This window comes from Somniosus microcephalus, chromosome 18, assembly GCF_052327205.1.
Source record: "Somniosus microcephalus isolate GS21.2 chromosome 18, FLI_Smic_1.0, whole genome shotgun sequence".
Lineage (NCBI taxonomy): Eukaryota > Metazoa > Chordata > Chondrichthyes > Squaliformes > Somniosidae > Somniosus > Somniosus microcephalus.
Window position 1 is genome coordinate 64480114 of NC_141004.1, and position 17256 is coordinate 64497369.

The following is a 17256-nucleotide window of genomic DNA, read 5'->3' on the forward strand; positions in this document are numbered from 1 at the left end:
GATGAGGTGAAAGTGAGAGTGAGAAAGCGTGAGGGTAAATGTGAGGGAATGACCAGATTAAGCAGTAAGAACCGAGATGTGAAAATATGAACAGAAAAATGAGCCTGGAAGAGTGCTACATGACCCCTCCCAATATTGCAGTGACTCTGTACCTCATGAACCTGTGCCGCAGTGAACTTGCACCACATCACCCCATGTCACGGTGTCCCTGTACCATGTGACCCCATGTCACGGTGTCCCTGTACCATGTGACCCCATGTCACGGTGTCCTTGTACCATGTGACTCCATGTCACGGTGTCCCTGTACCATGTGACTCCATGTCACGGTGTCCCTGTACCATGTGACCCCATGACTCGGTATTGCTGTACCATGTGACCCCATGTCACGGTGTCCCTGTACCATGTGACCCCATGTCAAGGTGTCCCTGTACCATGTGACTCCATGTCACGGTGTCCCTGTACCATGTGACCCCGTGTCACGGTTGTAATGTATATACCTTTAAGGGGGGAACTACTTTTTACAGCTCATGTATACTGTAGTACCGGCAGTGACCACACCTGTATATAGCACTGAGTAGTAATCTGTACAGGCAGTTCCACTGTGAGCCACGTTGAGTAAACACCTGTTGTACCATTTCTCCTGCAGTCTGTGTCTTATTATACACAGACACAACATTGGCGACGAGGCAAGTTCGAACCTACCTGCAACTCTGCATCACCTCCCGGGGATTCGTTCCTGGAGATCAGTGGATTGGAGGTCAAGGCCAGAGACTCGGGCGTCGACCACGGGCAACCGCCCAGTCATCCAGCAGAGACTCGAGAATTGCGGGGGAGGCTGTCGAGAGCCAGGCTTGGCTTTCCAGTCAATGTGGTCCAGCGAAACGGGCTGGCAACAGTTAGTGCGCAGACCCTTCTCGGACAGCGGCGGGCTAGAGCCCGACCGAGCGGCACAGCAAAGGGCCGAGCAGCGTCGACGGGGGAGAGAGAGAGAGGGCAGAGCGCACAGGGCGCAGCCGGTGTTCAGGGGCCGAGCAGCGTCGAAGAGAGGGAGAGAGAGACGTGCAAAAACCCGCGAGGCACCGCCATTGCCATGAGGACCGTCGAGAGCGGCGTTGGCAGCAGCGCAGGAGAAGCGCGCGAAACCTACAGGGCGCCGCCATTGCCATGAGAGCCGCCGGGAGCGGCGTTGGCAGCAGCGGGGGAGGAAGGAAAGCGCGGGAGATGCCATTTTAAGCCATTGGGAGATGCCATTTTAAACCACACCCAAAATGCCGAAGAGTGGCAGTATCACCGCATTTCACAATGAAGTCGAAGATTGGACTACATATGTCGAACGAATAGAGGTATACTGCAAGGCAAATGAGGTGTCAGATGACAAGAAAGCGTTGGTATTGTTAAATTTAATGGATACTACGAAATCTAGTAACCCCAACGAAGCCAATGGAAAAGTTTTGAAGACATAGTAACGATACTACAGGAACATTTAAACCCCACACCGCTGCTGATAGCAGAAAGATTCAAGTTTCACAAACGGAACCAGCATAAGGATGAAAGCAATGCTGATTATTTAACAGAACTGCGCAAACTATCGAAACACTGCCAGTTTGGAGCGGGACTGGCAGATACCTTAAGGGACAAGTTTGTGTGTGGGCTTCAAAGTGAAGGAAACCAGAAACAGCTTTTATCTGAAAAGGACCTTACGCTGAAAAAGGCTTTCAGCATTGCGGTATCATATGAAGCAGCAGCACAGGGTGCTGCAGAGATACAACAGAGACCGCAAGAATATGGCACAAACAAAATGTCATATGGAACAGAGAAGTGCTATCGCTGCGGCAGAACAACACACGACCAGAATGATTGCTGGTTCAAAGACAAAGTGTGCAGACAGTGTGGAAAAGTAGGACACATAGCACGAGTCTGCAGGTCGGGAAAGAAAACCAGCAATAAGAAACCTACCAAAGAAAAGTACAAGAAGGTACATAAGATGACGGAGAATAGTTCAGACGAACAAAAGAGTGATAACAACTCCGAAAGCAGGGAACTGAGTTGTCTGAAACTACATAATGTGATCACAACGGAGGATCACTGAACCATTTGGGTCACTCTCAAGATAGCAGGAGTCCAGGTAAAGATGGAATTGGACACAGGATCAGCCCTAACAGTCATAAACCGACGGGACTACGAGCGGCTATTCTCACACATACCCTTGAGAGACACAAAAATTATTTTGAAGACGTACACGGGGCAAAAAGTCTACCCCAAAGGAAAAATAAGGGTGACCATTATATATAACGGTAAGGAAACACCAAAACTAGACCTGTATGTATTGCAAGATGGAGGACCACCATTACTGGAACGTGAATGGATCCGGAAAATACAACTGGATTGGCATTCCATACAGGCACTGACTGTGGCTGACAAAAAGGATGACGACGTCACACCTGGGCGACTGTCAAAGATCCTAACTGACGCGAAAGAAGTGTTCCAGCAAGGACTCAGAACACTAAAAGGCATGACAGCGACGATTAAAATTGAAGAAAACGCAAGGCCAAAATTTTTTAAGGCCAGACCGGTACCTTATGCAATCTGCCCAGCCGTCGAAGCAGAGCTGGAGATTCTGGAACGTTCCGGTGTACTGTCCAAGGTAGACTGGAGCGAGTGGGCTACACCCATCATCCCTGTGATGAAAAAGTCGTTGAGCAGCACGCCTGGGGAACCAAGGAAGGTTCGCATCTGTGGGGACTTTAAGGTAACAGTGAACCCGGTCCTTCACACCGTACAATATCCACTTCCGCGGATTGAAGATATTTTCGCCTCGCTATCTGGAAGGAAACGCTTCATTAAGATTGATCTGGCCCAGGCGTATCTGCAAATGGAGGTAGAAGAAGCATCAAAAAAATACCTCACAATCAACACCCATAAAGGTCTCTACCAATACAACCGGCTGGTCTTCGGGGTAGCATCAGCTCCGGCTATTTGGCAGAGGGCAATGGAACAAGTCCTGCAAGGGATCCCAGGGACCCAGTGTTATTTGGACGACATCCTGGTCACAGGCGAAAATGACAGTGATCACCTTGCCAACCTGGAGCAGGTGCTCACTAGATTGCAGGAATATGGGCTCCGAGCTAACCGTCCCAAATGCGAGTTTTTTAGAAAACAGATCTCATATTGTGGCCACGTTATCGATAAAGAGGGGTTACATAAGTCCCCAGAGAAGATTGAGGCAGTAGTCAAGGCTCCAGCACCGGAAAATGTGTCACAACTGAGGTCGTTCCTCGGGCTGGTAAACTACTACCATAAGTTCTTGCCAAATTTGTCTACAATACTACACCCACTGAACACTCTACTGCCAACTGGGGTGCCATGGAAGTGGAGTGACGAATGTAGATGAGCTTTCCAGAAGAGCTAAACACTAATCACATCGAAAGAGGTACTGGCCCATTGCAACCCGGCATTACCAATTCGGTTGGCATGTGACGCGTCACCCTACGGCATTGGAGCGGTGCTGTCGCACAAATTCTCGGACGGCTCAGAGAGGCCAATAGCCTTTGCGTCACGATCACTAACCTCAGCCGAGCGTAACTACGCCCAGATTGACAGGGAGGCCCTCAGCCTAGTGTGGGGAGTGAAAAAGTTCAATCACTATCTGCACGGGCAGAAATTCACCTTGCTGACTGATCACCAGCCTCTTGTCTCCATTTTTAATCCAAAGAAGGGCGTTCCGGTGATGACTGCACAACGACTACAAAGATGGTCACTTTTTCTAGGGGCGCACCACTATGAGATTGAATATAAGGGCACGAAACAGCATGGAAATGCTGATGGGCTATCATGCCTGCCACTGCCTACTGTGGAGGAAGCACCAGCAGTGGATCCTGTCAAAATATTCCATTCAACTATAGTTGAATACCTACCGGTAACTAACGCTTGTATCGAAAAGGAAACCCGAAATGACCCGACACTGTCTCGGGTATATGATTTGACGGTGAAGGGATGGCCAGCACATGGCGACTCACTGTTGCCAGCATTCTCGACAAGGAGAGAACAGCTGTCAGTGTGCCGGGGGACCTTGATGTGTGGATCCCGAGTGGTAATTCCACCCAAGTTAAGGGATAGAGTGCTCAATGAGCTTCATGAGGGTCATCTGGGAGGGGTAAAAATGAAAAGCCTAGCCAGGGCTTATGTGTGGTGGCCGGGAATCGATAAACAAATCGAGGACCTGACCAAGAGCTGCTCAGGATGCCAGAGAGTCCAAAATGCACCACCACAGGCCCCTCTACACCCATGGGAGTGACCCTCATCTCCATGGCAACGGGTGCATATTGATTTTGCTGGTCCATTCATGGACTCAATGTTTTTAATAGCCGTGGATGCGCACTCGAAATGGCCTGAGGTCATCAAAATGTCCTCCACCACCACGGAGAAAACTATTGCAGTCCTACGGACCCTTTTTGCCAGGAATGGCTTGCTAGAACAGATTTGCTCCGACAACGGACCACAGTTTGTGTCCGATGAGTTCCGGAGGTTCTTGAAAAAGAATGGGGTAAGGCATTACACATCCGCCCCGTATCATCCAGCCACAAATGGATTGGCTGAGAGGTTCGTACAAACTTTTAAGAAGGCCATAAAGGCTATGTACAATGACAACATTCCGCTGCAGCACAAGGTGGACAATTTCCTGTTCGCCTACCGGAATGCGACACATGCAGTCACCAACCAGGCCCCAGCCATGATGTTCTTTAACCGAAGGTTAAGATCTCGCCTGGATTTGCTCAGACAAAACGTACGAAGAGATGTTGAGAGTAAGCAATTCCAGCACATCTATGAGAAGCCAACAAGGAGCTTCAATGTAGGGCAACCAGTCTTGGCCCTCGACTACCGAACAGAAAAATGGCAGCCAGGAACGATATGCACACGGCAGGGCCCACTAATATACACAGTGGACGTTGGGGAGAGCATCGTGAGACGCCATGCTGACCAGATCCTAGAGTCACAGGAACAAGTCAACCCCATGCCTCGCCCATACGTACCTGGTGATGAACCCGACATACAGGTCGCATCTACCCCAGAAACAGTAGCATCGGAAGCTGATGAACCAACCGACGACAGGGGGCCAGAATCGCCTCCGCACCAAGAGCGAGACACTCGGGAAAGGCGCTATCCAGAAAGGATCAGGAAGCCTCCCCAAAGACTGAATATATAAATAGACTATTTTCAGCTAATGTTGCACGTTAAAAGTGTTAATTGTAATTAGTTTGATATTTAATTGTTAAATGAGTGTTATGGTACTGTTAATCTAAAAGGGGAGGAATTGTAATGTATATACCTTTAAGGGGGGAACTACTTTTTACAGCTCATGTATACTGTAGTACCGGCAGTGACCACACCTGTGTTTAGGACTGAGTAGTAATCTGTACAGGCAGTTCCACTGTGAGCAACGTTGAGTAAACACCTGTTGTACCGTTTCTCCTGCAGTCTGTGTCTTATTATACACAGACACAACAACGGTGTCCCTGTACCATGTGACCCCATGTCACGGTGTCCCTGTACCATGTGACCCATGTCACGGTATTGCTGTACCGTGTGACCCCATGTCACGGTATTGCTGTACCATGTGACCCCATGTCACGGTATTGCTGTACCGTGTGACCCCATGTCACGGTGTCCCTGTACCATGTGACCCCATGTCACGGTATTGCTGTACCATGTGACCCCATGTCACGGTATTGCTGTACCATGTGACCCCATGTCACGGTATTGCTGTACCGTGTGACCCCATGTCACGGTGTCCCTGTACCATGTGACCCCATGTCACGGTGTCCCTGTACCATGTGACCCCATGTCACGGTATTGCGGTACCATGTGACCCCATGTCACGGTATTGCTGTACCGTGTGACCCCATGTCACGGTATTGCTGTACCGTGTGACCCCATGTCACGGTGTCCCTGTACCATGTGACCCCATGTCAAGAGCCTGGTCTGAAGACCCAAGAGGTCCTGTCAAATAAGTTTAAATCTTTCCTTTGTTGCGCCAGGAGGAGCAGGAGTGCTCCTCTAGGTCTCAGGAGGAAAGTGTAGGTCTCCCCTGTCCCGGACTCCCCCACCTCGTGAAACACTGACCAAGCCAGACACCCCGTCCCGGGGCTTACCTTGGATCTCACAGATGGTGTCCGCGGGGGGGGGGGGGAGGGGTCTGCGGGGGTGGGGGAGGGGGTCTGCGGGGGGGGAGGTGGGGTCTGCGGGGGGGAGGAGGGGTCTGCGGGGAGGGGGAGGGTGGTGGTGTCACCCAGTCTTCCACCGAAACGTTGTTGAACAATCAACGTAAACCCCGTCTAGCCACAAAATTACTCACACTCTCTCACACACTCTCTCAAATCAAATCAAATCAATCAAATCAACTTTTATTGTCATTGTTAGTGCACAAGTGCAGTACAACGAAATGTAGGCTTGCGGCTCCCGAGAGTGTACAATTTGGATTAGGACACTTAAACATTTCAACATACATTTGTACATATATATTAGCATAAATATGACCATAATAAAGTGCATCGGCAGATGTGCAGGCTTTAGTGTTTATTTGTGGAGTTCAGTAGGATGACAGCTCTGGGAAAGAAGCTGTTCCTAAATCTGGTCGTATGGGTGCGAATGCATCTGTAGCGTCTTCCAGATGGTAGGAGGGCGAACAGACTGTGGCTGGGGTGGGTAGGGTCTTTGATGATGGACCGTGCCCTCCGTAGGCAGCGTTTCTGATATATATGTTCTATGGTCGGTAGCCGGGTGCCGGTAATGCGTTGGGCAGTTTTGACTACCCGCTGCAGGGCTTTCCGGTCATGGGAGCTACAACTGCCATACCATACCGTGATACAGTTTGTCAGGATGCTCTCTATAGTGCAGCGGTAGAAGTTAGAGAGGATCGGGGGTGACAGATTACATCCCTTCAGCCTCCTCAAGAAATATAGGCGCTGCTGGGCCTTCTTCACCAGAGAGGAGGTGTTGAGGGACCAGGAGAGGTCTTCCGTGATGTGGACTCCGAGGAACTTAAAGCAGGCCACACACTCTCTCTCACACACTCTCTCACACACTCTCTCACAAACTCTCTCTCACACTCTCTCACACACTCTCTCTCACACTCTCACACACTCTCACACACACTCTCACACACTCACTCACACATTCTCACACACTCTCACACACTCTCTCTCACACACTCTCTCACACACTCTCTCACACACTCTCTCACACACTCTCTCTCACACTCTCACTCTCTCAGACACTCTCTCACACACTCTCTCACACACTCTCTCACACACTCTCTCACACTCTCTCTCACACTCTCTCACACTCTCTCTCACACTCTCACACACTCTCTCACACACTCTCTCACACACTCTCACACACTCTCACACACTCTCTCACATACACTCTCACACACACTCTCTCACACTCTCTCACACACTCTCACACACTCTCACACACTCTCACACACTCTCACACACTCTCACACACTCACTCACACATTCTCACACACTCACACACTCTCTCTCACACTCTCTCTCACACTCTCTCTCACACGCTCTCTCACACGCTCTCTCACACGCTCTCTCACACACTCTCTCTCACACTCTCTCACTCTCTCAGACACTCTCTCAGACACTCTCACACACTCTCTCACACTCTCTCACACTCTCTCTCACACTCTCTCTCACACTCTCTCACACACTCTCTCACACACTCACACACTCTCTCACATACACTCTCACACACTCTCTCTCACACTCTCTCACACTCTCTCACACACTCTCACACACTCTCTCACACACTCTCTCACACTCTCTCTCACACTCTCTCTCACACTCTTTCACACACTCTTTCACACACTCTCACACACACTCTCACACACTCTCTCACACTCTCACACACTCTCTCTCACACACTCTCTCACACTCTCTCACTCTCTCTCTCACACACTCTCTCACACACTCTCTCACTCTCTCACTCTCTCACTCTCACACACACTCTCACACACACTCTCACACACACTCTCACACACTCTCACACACACTCTGTCTCACTCTCCCACACACTCTCACACACACTCTCACACACACTCTCTCACACACTCTCACACACTCTCACACACTCTCACACACTCTCACACACACTCTCACACTCTCTCACACACACTCTCACACTCTCTCACACACTCTCTCACACACACTCTCACACTCTCACACTCTCTCACACACTCTCACACACTCTCACACACTCTCACACTCTCTCACACTCTCTCACACTCTCTCACACACTCTCTCACACTCTCTCACACTCTCTCACACTCTCTCACACACTCTCACACACTCTCTCACACTCTCTCACTCTCTCTCTCACACACTCTCTCACACACTCTCTCACTCTCTCACTCTCTCACTCTCACACACACTCTCACACACACTCTCACACACACTCTCACACACTCTCACACACACTCTGTCTCACTCTCCCACACACTCTCACACACACTCTCACACACACTCTCACACACTCTCACACACTCTCACACACACTCTCACACTCTCTCACACACACTCTCACACTCTCTCACACACTCTCTCACACACACTCTCACACTCTCACACTCTCTCACACACTCTCACACACTCTCACACTCTCTCACACTCTCTCACACACTCTCTCACACTCTCTCACACTCTCTCACACTCTCTCACACTCTCTCACACTCTCTCACACACTCTCACACACTCTCTCACACTCTCTCACACTCTCTCACAAACTCTCTCACACTCTCTCACACTCTCTCTCACTCTCTCACACTCTCTCACACTCTCTCTCACACTCTCACTCTCTCACACACACTCTCTCACTCTCTCACACACTCTCTCACACTCTCTCACACTCTCTCACACTCTCTCACACACTCTCTCACACTCTCTCACACACACTCTCACACTCTCTCACTCTCTCACTCTCTCTCACTCTCTCACACACTCTCTCACACTCTCTCACACACTCTCTCACTCTCTCACACTCTCTCACACACACTCTCTCTCACACACTCTCTCACTCTCTCACACTCTCTCACACACACTCTCTCTCACACACTCTCTCACACTCTCACACTCTCTCACACTCTCTCACACACACTCTCTCTCACACACTCTCACACACTCTCTCACACTCTCACACTCTCTCTCACACACACTCTCTCTCACACACTCTCTCACACTCTCTCACACTCTCACACACTTTCTCACACTCTCTCTCACACTCTCACACACACTCTCTCTCACACACTCTCTCACACTCTCACACTCTCTCACACTCTCTCTCACACTCTCACACACACTCTCTCTCACACACTCTCTCACACTTTCACACACTCTCACACACACTCTCACACTCTCACACTGTCTCACTCTCTCACTCTCTCACTCTCTCTCACTCTCTCTCACTCTCTCACACTCTCTCACACTCTCTCACACACTCTCACACACTCTCACACACTCTCTCACACACACTCTCACACTCTCTCACACACTCTCACACACTCTCTCACACACTCTCTCTCACACTCTCACACACTCTCTCCCACACCCTCTCGCACTCTCACACTCTCTCACACACTCTCTCACTCTCTCTCTCACACTCTCTCTCACACACTCTCTCACACTCTCTCACACTCTCACACACTCTCACACACTCTCTCACACTCTCTCACACACACTCACACACACTCACACACACTCTCTCACACTCTCACACTCTCTCACACACTCTCTCTCACTCTCACACACTCTCTCACACACTCTCACACTCTCTCTCACACTCTCTCTCACACTCTCTCTCGCTATCACCCACTCTCACACTCTCACACACTCACATTCTCTCTCACACTCTCTCACACACTCTCTCACACTCTCTCTCTCGCACTCTCTCTCACACTCTCTCTCACAATCTCTCACACACACTCTCACACACTCTCACACACTCTCACACACTCTCTCACACACTCTCTCACACTCTCTCACACACTCTCACACACTCTCACACACTCTCTCACACTCTCTCACACTCTCTCACACTCTCTCACACTCTCTCACACACTCTCTCTCACTCTCTCTCACACTCTCTCTCACACACTCTCTCACACACTCTCTCACACACTCTCTCACACTCTCTCACACATTCTCTCACACTCTCTCACACTCTCTCTCACACTCTCTCTCACACACTCTCTCACACTCTCTCACACATTCTCTCACACTCTCTCACACTCTCTCACACATTCTCTCACACTCTCTCTCACACTCTCTCTCACACACTCTCTCACACTCTCTCACACATTCTCTCACACTCTCTCACACTCTCTCACACTCTCTCACACTCTCTCACACACTCTCTCACACTCTCTCACACTCTCACTCTCTCACACACACTCTCACACACTCTCTCACACACTCTCACACACTCTCACACACTCTCACACACTCTCTCACACTCTCTCACACTCTCTCACACTCTCTCACACTCTCTCACACACTCTCACACACTCTCTCTCACTCTCACACACTCTCTCTCACTCTCACTCTCTCTCTCACACACTCACACACTCTCTCACACTCTCACACTCACACACTCTCTCACACTCTTTCACACACTCTCACACACTCTCACACACTCTCTCTCACACTCACACACTCTCTCACACTCTCTCTCACACTCTCACACACTCTCTCACACACTCTCTCACACACTCTCTCACACACTCTCTCACACACTCTCTCACACACTCTCTCTCACACTCACACACTCTCTCACACACTCACATTCTCTCTCACACGCTCTCTCACACGCTCTCACACGCTCTCACACGCTCTCACACACTCTCTCACACACTCTCTCACACACTCTCTCACACACTCTCTCACACACTCTCTCACACACTCTCTCACACACTCTCTCACACACTCTCTCACACTCTCACACTCTCACACTCTCTCACACTCTCACACTCTCTCACACTCACACACTCTCTCACACTCTCTCACACACACTCTCTCACACTCTCTCACACTCTCATTCTCTCTCACACACTCTCTCACACACTCTCTGATGCGCTATCAATTACTGAGAAAGACTGGAAGTTAAGAGAGTAACAAACAGGCTTTTATTAGCTAAAGAACGAAGGCATGCCTCTAGTGGTCGACCGGTCCTGAATGCCTGGGGAACTGCAGAGCAGCCGCCTTTATACCAGGGCATATGGGTGGAGCCAGGGGCGGAGCCAGCTGAGGCATGCACAGACAGGTACAACAATGGGCAAGAGTGAACAACAGTGAAGTGAACAACAGTGAACAACAGTGAAGTGAACAACAGTGGTTTACCACACTCTCTCACACACTCTCTCACACTCTCTCACACTCTCTCACACATTCTCTCACACTCTCTCACACACTCTCTCACACTCTCTCACACTCTCTCACACACTCTCTCACACTCTCTCACACGCTCTCGCACATTCTCTCACACACACTCTCACATTCTCTCACACACTCTCTCACACACTCTCACACTCTCTCACACTCTCTCACACACTCTCTCACAATCTCTCAATCTCTCACACACTCTTTCACACACTCTCTCTCACACACTCTTCATTCAATCCATTCAAAGACCGCATGGATGAACTACAGAATTTGTTCATCCCAGTTTGGCATAAAAATAAAACAAAAATGGTGACTCAACCATGGCTAACAAGGGAAATTAGGGATAGCATAAGATCCAAGGAGAGGACATATAAATTGGCCAGAAAAAGCAGTAAACCTGAAGACTGGGAGCAGTTTAGGATTCAACAAAGGAGGACAAAGGGATTAATTAAGAAAGGGAAAATAGAATATGAGGGTAAGCTTGCAGGGAACATAAAAACTGACTGTAAAAGCTTTTATAGATATGTGAAGAGAAAAAGATTGGTGAAGTCAAGCGTAGGTCCCCTGCAGTCAGAATCAGGGGAATTTATAACGGGGAACAAAGACATGGCAGACCAATTAAATACATATTTTGGTTCAGTCTTCACAAAGGAGGACACAAATAACCTCCCAGAGATGTCGGGGAACATAGGGTCTGATGAAAGGGAGGAACTGAAAGAAATCAGTATTTGTAGGGAAATGGTGTTAGGGAAATTGACGGGATTGAAGGCCGATAAATCCCCAGGGCCTGATAATTTACATCCTAGGGTACTTAAGGAAGTGGCCCTAGAAATAGTAGATGCATTGCTGATCATCTTCCAACATTCGATGGAATCTGGAACTGTACCCATGGATTGGAGGGTAGCTAATGTTACCCCACTATTCAAAAAAGGTGGTAGAGAGAAAACGGGGAATTACAGACCGGTAAGCCTGACATCGGTAGTGGGGAAAATGCTAGAGTCCATTATAAAAGATGTAATAGCAGAGCACTTGGAAAACAGTGACAGGATCGGACAAAATCAACATGGATTTACAAAAGGTAAATCGTGCTTGACTAATCTACTGGAATTTATGAGGATGTAACTGGTAAAATAGATAAGGGAGAACCAGTGGATGTGGTGTATTTGGACTTTCAGAAGGCTTTCGATAAGGTCCCGCATAAGAGATTAGCGTGTAAAGTTAAGGCACATGGGATTGGGGGCAAGGTATTGACTTGGATAGAGAACTGGTTGGCAGACAGAAAGCAAAGAGTTGGAATAAACGGCTCTTTTTCCGAGTGGCAGGCAGTGACTAGTGGGGTACCGCAGGGATCGGTCCTTGGACCCCAGCTATTCACAATATATATTAATGATCTAGACAAGGAAACTAGATGTAATATCTCCAAATTTGCAGATGACACAAAGCTGGGTGGGCGTGTGTGCTGTGAGGAGGATGCCGAGAAACTCCAGGATGATTTGGACAGGTTGGGTGATTGGGCAAAAGCATGGCAGATGCAATATAACGTGGATAAATGTGAGGTTATCCACTTTGGTGGCAAAAACAGGAAGGCAGATTATTATCTGAATGGCAATAAATTGGGAGAAGGGGAAATGCAATGAGACCTGGGTGTCCTTGTGCACCAGTCGCTGAAGGTAAGCATGCAGGTGCAGCAGGCGGTTAAGAAGGCAAATGGTATGTTGGCCTTCGTAGCGAGAGGGTTTGAGTACAGGAACAAGGATGTATTGCTGCAGTTGTACAGGGCCTTGGTGAGACCACATCTTGAGTATTGTGTGCAGTTTTGGTCGCCTTATCTGAGGAAAGATGTTCTTGCCATGGAAGGAGTTCAGCGAAGATTCACCAGGCTGATACTTGGGGTGGCAGGAATGACGTATGAGGAGAGATTGGGTCAATTGGGCTTGTACTCGCTAGAGTTTAGAAGAATGAGAGGGGATCTCATTGAAACTTATAAAATTCTGACAGGACTGGACAGACTAGATGCAGGAAGGATGTTCCCGATGGTAAGGGAGTCCAGAACCAGGGGTCACAGTCTAAGGATAAGGGTTAGGCATTTAGGACAGAAATGAGGAGGAATTTCTTCACCCAAAGAGTGGTGAACCTGTGGAATTCTCTACCACAGAAGGCAGTAGAGGCCAATACATTAAATATATTCAAGAAGGAGTTGGATATATTTCTTAAGGCTAAAGGGGTATGGGGAGAAAGCAGGGACCGGGTACTGAATTTGGATGGTTAACCATGATCGCATTGAATGGCGGAGCAGGCTCGAGTGGCCGAATGGCCTACTCCTGCTCCTATCTTCTATGTTTCTATGTTTCTCACACACACATTCTCTCTCACACTCTCTCTCACACTCTCACACACTCTCTCACACACTCTCTCTCACACACTCTCACACTTTCACACACACTCTCACACACACTCACTCTCTCTCTCACACTCACACACACTCTCTCACAAACTCTCACACTCTCACACACACTCTCACACTCTCTCTCACACTCTCACACACTCTCTCTCACACTCTCTCACACTCTCTCACACTCTCTCACACTCTCACACTCTCTCACACTCTCTCTCACACTCACACTCTCACACATTCTCTCACACATTCTCTCACACACTCTCACACACTCTCTCTCACACTCTCTCACACTCTCTCACACTCTCACACTCTCTCACACTCTCTCTCACACACACTCTCACTCTCACTCTCTCTCACACACACACACACTCTCTCACACACACACACTCACACTCTCGCACACTCTCTCTCACACACACTCTCTCACACTCAATACACTCTCTCACACACTCTCTCACACACTCTCTCACACTCTCTCACACTCTCTCTCACACTCTCTCTCACACTCTCTCTCACACTCTCTCTCACACTCTCTCACACACTCTCTCACACACTCTCACACACACTCTCTCACACTCTCTCACACTCTCTCACACACACACACTCTCTCACACACTCTCTCACACTCTCTCACACACTCTCTCACACACTCTCTCACACTCTCTCACATACACACTCTCACATACACACTCTCACACTCTCTCACACTCTCTCACACTCTCGCACACTCTCGCACACTCTCGCACACTCTCACACTCACACTCTCTCACATTCACACACTCTCTCACACACATTCTGACACTCACACACACACTCTCTCACGCACACTCTCACGCGCACTCTCTCACGCGCTCTCTCACACACACTCTCTCACACGCTCTCTCACACACACACACTCACACACACTCTCTCACACACAGACACTCTCACACACACTTCACATACTTTCACACACACTCCCACACACTTTCACACTAATATTTACACTTACACACACTTTCACACTCACACACTGACACACACATTCACACGCACTCATTCACACACACATACACACACACAGATTCACACTCACTTTCACACGCACACTGATTCATGCATACACACTGACACAGATTCACACTCACATACATTCACACTCATTCACATTCACTCAGACACTCACACACCATGTTGAGGTATTACAGGAATGAGTTCTGATGGGTGAATCACCTTTATCTAAGCCCTGTTAGGAGTGGGAATCTTCACTGACTTTCACTCGCTGGCCCAGGAAATGTTCATGGTAATTATGATAATCAACCACTGTGCTGGTTGAGGTCAGCAAAAACCACAGACTAGGGACCGGGCTTTTGCTTCATAAAACCAGTGGAAATTTATTGCGTATCCCATGAATAATTCAGAAACAGCAGGAATGTTGTTCGAGCAGTGTCAGGATTTACAGTGTTTAAATCTGAACACAATAGTTCCTTTGTGGGGTTGAGCTGAATCTCTGCTTCTACAACAGGTGAGGTCCCTGGAGCTGCAAGTACGACTGTTCAACCTCACTGTGTTATTCCACCTAGTGCCCATACCTGCCCAATCCATGGGCCATCAATAATCAATCAGGAACCCCCAGTCTTTGTCAGACCTGCAAACTCGCACACACCTGGTCAAACCCATCGACCCCCCACCAACCCCCTAACCTTGTCAAAACTAATTATTGTCAAACTCAAGGCCACTCCCCCCGCCAAAATTTATCAAATCCACAAACCCCCCAATCCTACCCTTCTCAAACACACTGACCCCTATTCTTATCAAACCAACTGGCCCCAATCATTGTCAAACCCACAGATCCCCAAGACTTGTTAATCCCATTACCCCACCCATCAAACCCACAAACCTTCAACACTTGTTAAACCCATGCACCCGCCCCCCCACCCCCCCACCCAAGCCATTGTCAAACCCACGGACCCAAATTCTGAGCAAACCAACAGATCCTCAATCCTTCTTAAGCCCATTGATTCCCCCCCCCTCCCCATCTTTGTCATTAACACAAACCCCCCAGTTCTTGTGAACTCTGTAGACTATAACCCTGTCAAACCATACCAGTCTCTATACTGTCTTCTGGGCTCAAAGCCACAACATTAAAAAATATTAACTGTCGATTTCAGCCCTCAACCCCTCAATGTTTATGACATGTTCCTGCCACTAAATTGTCAGCTTCACCCGCTCAGAGATATCCTTTACCCTGGCACCAGGGAGGCAACATACCATTCGGGAATCACGTTTGCGGTTACACAAACACCTGTCTATGCCCCTAACTGTCGAATCCCCTGTGATTCCCTGTGCGGCGCGCACAGACGCAGCGGCTTTGCTTCTCCCAGGACGGTGCTATTTACGTTTAATGTTAATGTTATTTGTACTGGACTCATGGGAGCTTGCAAGATCACATTTCGTTGTTCATGTACTTGTGCATTGTACAATGACAATAAAGTTGAATTATTATTATTATTACTGCATTTCTACTCTTTCTTTTTCCCCTGTGTGCAGTCAAATTTCCCCTGGTGCCGGGGATTTGATTCTTACTGCATTCCTCCAAGGAGTCGACACCCTCCCCGGTATTCAAAACTGAAAACCGGTTAGCGAGTGCCACTGACTTGGGGGGTTCCTGCACTACCTGTGCCTTCCTTCTACCCTGTCTGCTGGTTACCCAGTCCTTCACCTTCTGTGGGAGTGGGGTGACACCTCCTGGGGCGTACGATCCAGGAAATTCTCAGACTCCCAGATGCACTGCAGTGACTCCAGGCACTCCGAAACTTGCACGCATGGTTACCCGTGAAGTCTCGCACTGTTTCCCCTCAGACCCGCTCTCTGCTCTCACTGTCTCTCTGCCGCCAGTTCTCACGCTTTTATCTGTGGCCTCTCGCACTGTTTCCCCTCAGGCTCACTCTCTGCTCTCACACTCTCCCCTTTCCTTTCTCTTTACTCTCCCCAATCTTTTTGCTCACTCTTTTACACCATTTTTCATGCTCTCTTTCCCAATTTTTTTCTTTCCTAATTTTCCCCCTCTCCTCCCCTCTATCTTTCTCTTGTTCGCTCCCCATTTATTTCCCTCCCTCTTTGTATTTCTGTCCCTCTCTCTCACTCCCTCAAATTTAATGTCTCTTCCTTGTTTCTTTCTCTGTCTCTCTCCCTCAATCTTTCTTTCCCTCTCTGTCTTTTTCTTTCTCTCCCTCTCCTACTGTTTCTTTCTCTCCATCTCTGTCTGCCTGGTTACCTCCTGTCTGTCTCTCCTACTTTCTTTCTTTTGGCTTGTTTCACTCTCACTCTTTCTTTAGCTCGTTAAATCAGATCTGGCATTGCACATTGTCACTGCCGAAAATTTGAACAGCAGCTTGTAAAATATACATAGATTATTTACAGTTTAATATTAACTCT

The 17256-nt window shown here is 48.7% G+C and overlaps 1 protein-coding gene and 1 long non-coding RNA gene across 4 annotated transcripts in view; one reads left to right on the forward strand and one right to left on the reverse strand.

Moving 5' to 3' along the window:
- Positions 1-17256, reverse strand: part of LOC147105328 (uncharacterized) — a 156596-nt gene that overhangs the window by 139071 nt on the left and 269 nt on the right. The gene's annotated exons all lie outside the window — the stretch shown is intronic.
- LOC147105329 (uncharacterized) overlaps positions 1-17256 on the forward strand; it is a 47887-nt gene that overhangs the window by 18890 nt on the left and 11741 nt on the right. The gene's annotated exons all lie outside the window — the stretch shown is intronic.